We start from the raw sequence: 11,935 nt of genomic DNA on the forward strand, positions 1-11,935 counted from the left end.
TCCTTTATCTTTCGATCGTCCGGGGATTTGCCGGATATATCGACCGCCATTAGCCTCGAATCGTGGGTCACGGAGCTCCGATTCCTCTCGCGAAGAAAACCACTAAAATTCCACCCATACTTGTAAAGGCATAAAGGATATTACAATAGTTTACTAAATAACTCAAAGTTCGAGATCCACAATAGGGCAGAATCCTGAAAATGTTGTCAAAACCATAAAGTTACATTTTATCGTATGCACATAGAATCGACATATCCATATGATAAGGTGCCAACTCGGAAAGACTAAATTAAAAGGTGCTAATTCGCGTGGCAAACTCTTGAAGCTTCAAAATCCCACATGAATTATATTGGAAACATCAGCGCTCTCAGCTCTGTAGCACCCTTTTATTTGGCCACCACGAGTTAGCACCTTTTCATTTAGTTTCTCCGAGATGGAACCATGTAGAGGCTTTTAAAAACTACGTCGGCCTGGCGGTCCCAAAGTGTAATTTTCAAAATAGAGTCTCATATCACTTATTAGTTAAAAATAAAATCTGAGCTAAACATTTTGCTTCTAGAAAGCAAGTGCATTTTTGGAAATGTGGACCAAACTTTTTGATATTCGAGCTTTGTAACCAATCATCTTATTAATCATAGTCGGGTAGCCCCGGCCATTTCGTATTGCTCAATATGACCCAAGCGATACCCGACCAGAAATTGTCATTGTTAAATTGTCATGTTCATTTGCTTCTGCTCAGAACTAATAAATAACCGCTTTTTGTGAACAATGTTATCTCTTATCCTTCTTGTGTTTTTTTGGTTGCGGTGAGTAGTTTTGTCGTAATGTCTTGAATCTTAAAGCTTTCATTTAAAAAATATACATTTCCAGATGTTCGCTTAAGATCAAATGTAAAAAATTTACAATTTTCGAGGGTGCCGGGGCTACCCGACACTCTTTTTTAGTAAACTTTTTTGGTCCTTACACAAATCACTTTCTTTTCCTCTTTGTTAATATTTATTCTTTAATAACTGATAGTTAGTGATTTTATTTTACTTTTATTTTACATACTTTATATGACTTACTTTTATTTTATTTTTAAGTAAAAAACTTCATCTTTTATTGTTTTTCCCTTAAATGCTAAATGAATTAATAGATCCCAATAAGAACAACCATCTGTTTTTCGTTTAAAGATAAATCTTTTTAATTAAAATTCTACTGGTGAAAATTTATTTTTGGATGTAAATTAATAGTGGGTCTATCTATGGAATCTACTTAAATAATGATTAATAATGAACAATAATTTTAAATGGAAATTCAAGTGTTTGGTTACACATTTAAGTGTTTTGATGAACATTCGTTTTCTTTCGTTTCATTTTTCATTTTTTTACTCAAAATTTAACTATGCTATGTTTGGGTGAAAACTAACAGTTTTTACATTAAAATTTAACTATTTGGATACAAATTTCCAGTGTTTTGTTGAAAATTCGTTTTGTTTCGTTTGCATTTTTTTAACTCGAGATTTAACTATTCTGTGTTTGGGGGAAAATGTAGAGTTTTTAGATGAAAATTCAACTATTTAGTTGGAAATTCATGATTTGTTTGGTAAATTTGTCTTTTTTTGTAGAAAAATAATCTTCTTAATCGGAAATTTAACTGCCTGGTTGAACTACTTTTTTGAAAATTCATGTTATTAGTCATTTTATTAGTTAGTGTTAAATTGAACTGCTTGGTTTAAAATTAACTTTTTTTGTTGAAAATTCATATTTTTTTGATTGAAAAACCTATTATTTTGGCAGAATATTGAACTATTGGGATGTTAGTGTAGAATTGAACTGCGTGGTTCAAAATGAACTTTTTTTGGTTGAAAACTCATATTTTTGGGTTGAAAATCCTATTGTTTTTCAGAATATTGCACTATTAGGATGAAAATGAACTTTTTCTGGTTAAAAATTTATAATTTCTGTTAGAAAATTAAATTTTTTCTAGAGAATTCGCCTTGCTGGTTTAAAAATTCAACAATTTTGATTGAAATTTGTTTTCCTCTTTTGAATAAAAAATCTTTCTTGATTGAAAATTTATCTCTTGGTCGAAATTTTAACTTTTCTGGTTAAAAATGCAACTGCTCAGTAAAAAAATTGATCTGTGCAGGTTGAGAATTAAACTATTTTTCGTGAAAATTTCAACTGTTTTGTTGAAGATTCGTCTCATTTGCTTAAACGTTTAACCATTTAATATTAAGTTCAACTGTTTGTTTCATAATTAATTTTTGTTGTTGAAAGTTCTACTATTTGGTACGAAATGTAATTATTTTATTGAAACTGCAACTGTTGTTTCCACTTTCTTTTTAAAAATTAATCTTTTTGACTCAAACAAAGCAATGTTTGTTTCAAAATTGAACTGTTTTTGTGATTGAAGTTAAATCTCTTTAGTTTGAAAATTCGATCATTTAGTTGAAAATTCGTCTTTGTAAGCTGACATTCATCTATTTGGTTAAAAATTCAACGATTTAAAAAGAAAGCATCTCTTTTGGTAAAAATGTATTCTTTTTCGTTTTAAAATTTCACTAATTTCTTGAAAAGCGTTTCCTGTTGATCATAATATGTTCATATTATTTTAAACTAAAATGCAGGTTATATTTTTCGTATACAAAACTAGGTCTAAAAGTATTAAAGTTTGTGAGCACAGAAATAAATAATTTTATATTTTGCTTAAAAATTCGTTATCGGCAACCTCAAAACTCTATACTTTCAAGTTTGTACGCAATTCCAACCTCTTCTGTAAAAGTATCCGACATTTTGATTTTTCCATTAATATTACTCAAATCTTAATCAGCAGGGTTAGATTCTCATTTTAATTTCTTTTTTACTTTTGGCCACACTACTGGGATTCTGCCCTATACTTTAGGATTTATTACATCAAATTTTTTCACTTATGCCTCAGAAAAATCGACTTCATCCTTTAATTGCTTAAGGTCATGCGCCACTTACCCGATTTCTGTTACATTGTTTTGGCAATAAATCACGTCCACGCGAAATGAGAAAAAAATATCTTTAGATAACTTTTTTGTGTAACCATAAAATGTAGGACCATGCCCCAAGTGGAAAAATGATACATGGTCAGAAATATTAGATATAATAATATAATCATAATAATAGAAAAATTATTATTATTCTATCATTTTCGACCGAAAATCTTACCTTAGCGCAATAATTACATTTTTAACCAAATAGTTGAATTTTCAACCTATAAGGACATATTTTTAACCAAGATGATGAATTTTTATCCAAGACTTCTATCATAAACATTGTACTTTCAATCCAAAAGTATAAATTTTCAACAAAACAATTGAATTTATGTAAAAAATATATAACTTTAATACAATAAATCCCAGGGATATTTTTATCTGAAGTTGAATAAAAAGGTTGCAAAAATTGACCATTACATTATCCCGTGTCGGATAATTGTTATCTCTCTCCAGATAAAAATTATATGACTTCGGATAATTGTAATTTTCAGTTGCTTGCAACGTTTTGTGGCATATACTATAAAAAAATATTTTAATTTTTCACCGAGAAGATTAATTTTCTAATACTATATTAATTAAGAAAAAACATAAATTTAGAAAAAATACATAAAAGTTCAAGTTTCTGAAATAAATAAAATAATTTTCCAGTCAAAAATGGAATCTTCTGCTTATCCGTTTAAAAATTTAATGCTCAAGAAAATAGAACAAAGTTTCAAAAAGTTTAATTGAAAAAAATTCCATTAAATAGTTGATTCCTCAAACAAATAGATTTAACAAAGTAGTACAACTTTCCACCAAGTACAGTTAAATTTCTAACCAAAAAAATAAGAAGCTTAACTAAATAATTTAATTTTTAACTAAAAAGAATGATTTTCCACAAGAAGATTAATGTTTTATCAAACAAGACATATATGATTTAAAAAAAGATCATTTTCCACCAAACAATTAAATTTTCAAATATAGAGTTTAATTTTGAACTAAATATATAATTTTTGTATCAATATATTTGAATTTTTTACGAAGCAGATGAAAATTTAATTTTTAAAAATAAAATTTACAAAAATTATAATTTACAACCAACTAGTTGACCTTTGAACTAAAATTATTATAGATCTTCAATAAAAAATTCTTTTTTACAAAGTATTTCTTTTTTCAATGAAATGGTTTCTTTTTTTTAAACAATGCTAATTCTCAACTGAACTTGTAATAGTTGAGATTTCAACCAAGAAAGATTCTAATTTAATATAAAAACTGTTGAATTCAATGAAAACGAAGCATTCTCTACAAAATAGTTAAATCCTCAACCAAAGCATATTAATTTTCAATCACACAGTTACATTTTAATCCAAAAACGATCATTTTTACCCAAAAAGATCAATTTTCTACTAAGAAAATTAATGTTGTACGAAGAAAGACAAATTGTGGAATTTTGAAACAAAATATGATTTTTCTACCAAATCAGTTAAGTTTTCAACCAGAAATATGCACTTTCAATAGCTCAACAAGAAACTTATTCAATTTAAACCAAAAAAATAATAAAAGTCATACCTTCTCATTTAGATGAGATTGTCAAAAATGAATTAACGAAACGTGTAATGGTTGGTATTTTAAACAAAAAAGATTTTAATTTTTAATTTAAAACTCTTCAATTCAATAAAAAAGGATACTTTTCAACAAAATAGTTCAATTCTCAATCACAACAGATTAGTTCTAAACGAAACAGTTGGAAAACATTATCATCAACAACAAAAATTTAATGTTGAACTATTATCAGAGATATTATGATGAATCTTGAAAAAAATAAGAAAATTATTCAAGATTAAACTACGTAATTGATCCCGAAAAATTCATTTTCTACCAAAAAATACGAATTTCTGATAAAAATACATGAATTTGCAACCAAAAAATAGAAGAGTTAAATTTTTAGTTTGAAAAAATTAATTAATCACCAAAATGAATTCTAAACAAAGTAGTTCAACTGTCTTGAATTAAAAAAAAAAGATAAGTCTTTACCAAAACAATTGCTTTTTCAACAAACTGATGAAGTTTCAAAATTAAAAGTGGAATTTTTAACCAAACGAGAGGAATTCCGAACTAAAAATATAATAGTAGAATCTTTATCAAACCGATAAAATTATTAAAGTGCATCATCAGGAAACGTATTAAAAATTATCTAAATTCGTAACGTTACTTCCACTGACCTCGAGCCCGCTTCCCTGTTGCCATTCGTAGTTTGTAGTGTAAACCCCTCCCCCTCTCAAATTGGTGGCGTAATGTATGAATGGCCCCTAAACTATACATAATTTTTCCACCTGCGACAAGTATGAAAGTTTCTTAGTACCTTTTATTCAGTTTTCCCAATTTTGAACTCAACTTCTCATTTTATGTGCACGAGTGAGTTATTTCGAATCAATATCGAAAGGGTATGATGCTATAATTTTTATTTTATTTCCAATTTTAATAGCATAGAAAAGCTACTGAATATGATAAAAAAAAACTTCAGATGATTTTTTTCCAATTATTCTGTAAATTTTTCTTAGTATCAAACCCTTGTTAAAATTGTATAAAAAAGTTAATGATATGAAATGAAACTAAGCGGATCAATTTTTTCGGGTTTTTACTATAGAGTGCAGAATTGATTTAAATCATTATTTTCACTTTTTGAAAAATGTCAAATGCGTTTTCTATTTCTCAAATGCGATAATTATTGAGGTAAATATATATTTAGCACCAGAAAATGAAAATTTTTTTAAAATTATTCCGAAAGACGAAAAATATATTTATTTTATATAAAAGTTTTCATGAATCTTGTTCCAGTGCTACAAAATATGATCGAGTGCATGAATTTCTACAAACTTTAAAAAAAATTACTCATATTTCTAAAACTGAGAGTCTTATGCGGATGCACTTTTTAAAAAAAGATTTGAAGTAAAGTGTAGCATCTATAAAATAAACAATCACTAATCTCAATTTTTTTATTTAGCGAAACACATAATTAATAATAAACAATAAAGTTGTGGGTGGGCCAGTTTCCTCCTCACGTGCCGCTTAATCCCTTGTGACGGTATGATTAGTTATTAAAAAAATCTTTTTCTTAAAATATACCATTGAACAACTATTCCATGCAATTAAAACTGCAAATAAAAAAACGCTCCATAATATGTTTTTAAATAAAACTATTAAATTGCGTAGGACTCCATTACAGGCATTTTTTAATTAATTATTTGAACAATAATATTTAAATACGTAACTTTTTATCACTTAAGAAATAAAATAATATTAAAATATACTTAAATAACATTATTAATTTGTTTAAACTTTAACTGATTTCTCATAAACAAATGTAAAGAAATATATGAATATGCTGCTTCACCATATAAAATATTGTTTTCTTAACAAATATTCAACACGTTTACTATAAGATTAATTTATTTTTTAGACAGATGTTCAATGGTCGTATTTTAAAATATCTTCAATTGTTTAGAAATACATTGCGTTTTTCTATACCTTTTCTTTTATATTGCAGATAATTTTTTATCAATTGTGAAAATGATTAAATTTAGTCAATTAATTATTTAATTAAGGTGCACTATTGGGTTATAGACGTGTTAATATTAAATGACAACACTTATATTTTCAGAATAACTTCTAGGGTGCGTAAAAAATATAAACAATTTTTTTTGTAAATTCTCACTTTTCAGTAATATTTTATGAAGACCTATGTTTATTAATTCAAAAGTAATGAAGATCCTTTAACCTTCCCTTAGTCATTTGAAAGCCGAAGTTCAACAGTATTTTTCAAAAATTATTTAAAATATCAGAAAGTGCAAGTTCATATTCTATATATTCTAGTATAGACAAAAATAATCATTTTACTTTATTTAAAAATATTATATATTAAAAACAAATTAAAATTAAACTTTATTAAGTTCGTCAATATTCTGTATAATTGAGAAAATTTAATGCTACCGCTTCCCTCGATATTTACATAAATACTGCTGTTAATATTCTAATATATTTTCAAGCGAATTTTTTTTCTTTTTTAACAATATGCAAACTCTCATTTTCTTCGTTTTGGGGAAGAATATATAACTGTTTTAACCAATTTTTTGTAGAACTTTGTTGCTAAAGCTTAAATAAAAATACATTATTGAAAAATTTTGGTCAATTTTCACAATAATCTTAAATGTCTTTATAAAACCACAGTTGTTTCCATGAACTTGAAAACATGACAAAAAACTCGAGATGGACCGTTTTTGGAACCAAAGCGCTTCGCAAGCTTTCCGGGTACTGACTTAAATTTCGTCCCTAGGATACATCTAACAGTTTTGCGTTTGCGCTTGAAATGTCGCCCTATCCTGGCCCTCTATATCTTATTTTGTCACACAATACTACAAAGTTACTTTATCGACAGAAAAAGGGGCTTTTATATTGCAATAATATTTTTTCTATTATCTGCTACTAATTATTTTACTATTGCATTATCAGGACTCGAAAAAATCTCTATAAAAACAATGTAATATCGAAATTATCTGACTGCATGTCGATAATGTAGATTTCGAAGAAGTTCATAACAAGGATGCGAAAACTATTAACAGGGGGTAAAATATTCTAGACCTACTGCCGATGTTATGCAGCTTCTGTGAATTATCTTTTGATCAGGAGCGAATACAGGTAAGTGACCTCAGGGGGGGGGGGGTGGTGACTAAATACGAACTACATTATTACTATTATATACTATTATATACTACTATTATATTTTTGGTTCGGAATTTATTTTGTTTGGTTCAAATTTATAGTATTTAGTTAGAAATTGTATTCTTCTATTGAAAATGCAACTATTTTGTTCTACATTCATTTTTTTGTTTTCAGTTGCATCTCCTTGGTTGAAAACGTAACTTTTCCATTTTTCGATAATTAATCTTCTGATTCTAATATTTATGATTTTTAGTTGGAAATTCACTTCTTTTATTAAAAATATAGCTATTTTGTTATAAATTCTTCTTTTTTTCACTTGGAAATGAACTTTTTTAACTAACAATGTAGTTATTACATTTTTGATTGAAAATTGATATTTTTTATTGAAAATACATATTTTTCAGTTGAAAATCCATGTATTTTTATTTAAATTCTTCTTGTTGCCGAAAATTGATCTTTATGGCGGAAAATTCATGCTTCATGGATAAAAATTATACTATTTTCATGAAAATTCAATTTATTTGCATAAAATTGACTTTTTCGTTAAAAAACCACACTTCTGGGTTTTAAAATTCAATCGATTTGTAGATAATTCGTTCTTTCGTCTTTAAAATTCAACAAGTTTGTTTAAAATTAATGTATTTTCTTTAAAACGTATGTTTGTCGGTAGAAAATTAATCTTTATGTTTGAAAATTCTTTTTTTTTTTTGAAAATGTAACTATTTGATTGGAAATTCATGTTTTTTATTTGAAAATTTTACTACTTGCTTGAAGGTCAAACTAGTTTTTCCAAAATTAATATTTTTTTAAGGTTAAAAATGTAACTGTTTCATATAAAAAATATTATTACAGTGAAACTCTTTTATACCGCCGATTTTGGGACTGACCTTGAGTGTGAATTAACTCATTGTAGCCCGCTCCGCTTCTGTTTTTTCACGCTTGACTGCTCGCCTGAGTGACAACCGCAGACCCCGCGGCCCCCGCGCAGTTCCTGTTATACCAACCTACGGCGCGGCTTCTATTCTCGGAATGGCTATAAAAGGGAGGGCTATTGTATTGTTTCACTGTATTTCGATTTAAAAAATTATGTTTTGGTTTGAACTCTTCTGTAGAAAGATCAACTACTTTTAGTTAAATGTCTGCTATTCTATTTTTTATTTGGAATTCTTCTGGATTGGATAAAGATTCTAATATTTTTTTGAAAATATTATTATTATGTTGTTAAAAGTACAACCATTCTGTTAAAAAGTCATCTGTTTGGTAAAAAATTCAGCTCTTTTGTTGAAGGTGGAACTACTTTGTTAAAAATTTTTGTTTGTAGATGCACTTCCTTGGTTGAAGATTTGACTATTCCATTGGTAGAAAATTAACTTTCTGGCTTAAAAACTCACCTTTTCGGTTAAACTTTTATGTTGAAAATGCATTTTTTTAGACTGGACATTTTAGTTGAAAGTTCATCTCTATGGCTGAAAATGAAACCATTTTGTTGAAAATTATTTTTTTTTGTGCATGATTTTTTTTAATTAACGGTGATAATTGATGCATTGTAGAAAATTGATGTATTTGGTTGAAATTTCGTCTTTTTTTCGTCAGAAATTCATCTTATTGATTGAAAATGTATCCTATTTGATCAGAAATGCAACTTTTTGGGTCTAAGTTAATCTAGATCGGTCAATAATTCAACAATTTAGTCACAAATTGAACGATTTGGTAAAAATAACTTTTTAGAAGAAAATTAAATTTGTTGTTAAAAAATCATATTTCTCGGTTGAAAATTTAACCGTTTTGTTAATAATTCGTCCTTTTGGCTCTAAAGTTTTAAATTTTGGTTGAGAAATCATGTATTTTATTGAAAATTCGTGTTTTTTGTTAGAACAAGTTACTTTTTAACTGAATAGTTTCATTGTCGACAAAATTGTCGAATGATTCATCAAACTATACTAATTCAGACCCAAACAGTTGCATTTATAATAAAAAGGATAAATTCCTACCAAAGAAGTTTAATTTTTGACAAATAAAAAATATTTTTAAACAAAATGCACGAGTTTTCTGCTAGAAAGCATGAGTTTTTAATAAAAAATATTTATTTTTAACCAAAAATGGAACTGTTACACTGTGAGTTAAAAAAATTAATTGCCAAGTAAAAGAAAAAACAAAATTGCAAGAAACTAGATTCTTCAAATCCAAAGATGATTTTTCAACACCAAAGATTTATGTAATAGTTCAATTTTTAACCAAGGTGATGCAAGTATGTGCAATCTTACGGCTCGCGTCTGTTATTTCTCACTCTACGCGCTTAAGAATACCTACATTTATCTCGCGCTTCAATCTCGATAATGTATTTACCTCGAGCTGAACGCTCGGTCTTCGTACTTTCCCCACATTTTTGTACAGGCATTTTAAAATTAAAGCTCAAACCATTGACAACTGCAATTTGATTAGTGTGAATTCTCTTTTGTTAAAGCTCTTTCGACTTTAAAGAACACATTTTCATCACAATCCTATCAAAAAATGTTTAATAACAAATCTGTAGCTATTTTTTTGTGAACAACTTTTGTTCATTTTATTTTCATAGCTTATGTCGTTTGTCCAAAATGTTTTGTTTATATCAATGTGGTTTTTACGAATAAAACAAAAATTACGCGTCACTTCAAAAAATAATTATAACAAATTTTCTGGTCTTTTTTGGCTGTACAATTTTTGTTGATTTCTCATTATTTGTACTTTGCATAGTTTGACTTTAAAATGGAATTTTTTATTTTTCATTGTTGTTTGTGCGATTAAAATTTGTATTTTGTAATTGTCAAGACAACTAAAAAAATCGTTATGATAATTATGTAGGGCTTTTAAAAAGCAATGCTTTTCTTTTCTGGACTTTCTTTATATCTTGTGATGTTTGATTTAAAGTATTCATTTTTTTCTAAATTTTTCAAATTCTATAATTCTGATAATTTTTTTATTGAAAAATTCTTAATCGTTCGACTTTCCGTGTGTTACAAATAGCCATTAATCGAATTTTTAAATCTGCAAAAATAATATAAAAAATGTTTAAAATGCTCTAACTTTTTGTATTATTATCCAAAATAGCTGGTTAACGAACTCGACCTTTATTTTCGGTTCTAGTTCTGTCCTTATACTTCTCCTCCACTGACCCAAGTCAGATGGAACTGACGCTATAACTGGACTCCAAATTTTTCCTATTCGTCTGGTTTTTGAGATATCCCAACCTAAATGTGCAAAAATGGCTATTTTTAGCCATATTTGAGGCAATATAATACGATCAACAATTCCCCCCCCCCCCTCAAAACTGTTAACGTCGTCTTGTAGCACTTCTTTTTATCTTTCATTTTCATTTGTAATCATCTCAAACCGATTTTTTTTGTCCGAGATATTACACATTAACCATATCAGTTATACAATGAGAAACTAGCAAAGAAGGCGAAAAAAGCGAATGAATGGTTAGTGTGTCATATCTCGGAGAAAAAAAATCAGTTTGAGATGATTAAAAGTGAAAATGCAAGATGAATAGAAGTACTAGCAGGTACAAATTTTGTCGGAATGTGTTATCTTAAGTTAACAAACAAAAAGTTATTTATGAAATTTCCTTAAATTTTATTGTAAGTAAAGTTTAGTTTCGAAAATATATTATTGGATATGATTTATTAATTTAAAAAATAAATGGTAGAAACAAATGATCACTGTAGACACTTACAGGCAGAAAATGATGTCACTGCTAACATTGTCTGACAATTATTTATACAATTTGTTTATAAAATTAACAAAAAATACTAAATGACAAACTTTCCTTACTAGATTCTAAATTTCACTGGCAACATAGAATAAGGACAATTAAGAGGTAACATTATTTTTTGATTACTTCAAATGTTCATCATGGAAATTAGTTTACATAATATTCACAAACAAGCAATCTATAATGTTCACTGTTTGTTCATAGAAATTGAATACAGCAATTATCATTACAAGTTAACAATTTTTTACATTCACGTACACCGAAGTATTAAACCCAAACCTCATTAAGCTTAAAAAAAATGTCAAGAAAAAAAAAATTTGCAGCTTCTATCGCTTCCTTCGGAAGTTTTTCTCGATAAAATTGGATCGAAAATTAGAGTGGACTTTTCTCAGGCAATATTTCGCAATGTTCTATTGAACGCTTTATAGTTTAAATTATCTGTGAATTCAATCTCGAGTGTTTTCAATTTATTTGGATTT

Source organism: Belonocnema kinseyi, chromosome 7 (genome assembly GCF_010883055.1).
Source record: "Belonocnema kinseyi isolate 2016_QV_RU_SX_M_011 chromosome 7, B_treatae_v1, whole genome shotgun sequence".
In the NCBI taxonomy this organism is placed as follows: domain Eukaryota; kingdom Metazoa; phylum Arthropoda; class Insecta; order Hymenoptera; family Cynipidae; genus Belonocnema; species Belonocnema kinseyi.